Genomic DNA, 493 nt, shown 5'->3' with positions numbered 1-493 from the left:
GCGGAAAGTAAGTATTTGCATTTTAAATGGCAAGTTGATATTTCTCTGACAACTAAACCAGAATCCATATCACTAAACAGAAAACAGACCAGTAAGTCAACATCAGACTTAATGTTAAATCAACACAGGTATGGGCTGGGTGTTGGCCATGGGAAATAGGACATATCAAATGCTATAGCAAAATAAGGTTATTTTCTCACTGTTGGTCCATATATAAAAAGCTGACATCCATTCACATATTTTTCCAATATAGTGAAAATTATCACATAAAATTACAACATGTCTTGTTAGAAATGGATATCAATGAGTTTTCTGAACATACAATCTAACATGTTACCTTTTGTACCATTTAAATAATATTTAAAAATAAACACTTGAATCTGCTGAGAATATCTTGCAATGTCTTCTTTTATTCTCTACAGTTTATGTCATCAAAAGGAAGTACTCATATGAAAATCCTTGACATGAAATAAGGGCTGGAGAGATAGCCATG

General features: G+C 32.0%; 1 pseudogene; it reads left to right on the top strand.

Moving 5' to 3' along the window:
* The window catches only part of LOC116100011, a 92,744-nt pseudogene that overhangs the window by 20,200 nt on the left and 72,051 nt on the right, over positions 1 to 493 (top strand).

This window comes from Mastomys coucha, unplaced genomic scaffold (genome assembly GCF_008632895.1).
Source record: "Mastomys coucha isolate ucsf_1 unplaced genomic scaffold, UCSF_Mcou_1 pScaffold20, whole genome shotgun sequence".
Taxonomy (NCBI): domain Eukaryota; kingdom Metazoa; phylum Chordata; class Mammalia; order Rodentia; family Muridae; genus Mastomys; species Mastomys coucha.
The sequence above is the reverse complement of the archived record's forward strand: the minus strand, read 5'-3'. Positions and strand labels throughout refer to the sequence as shown.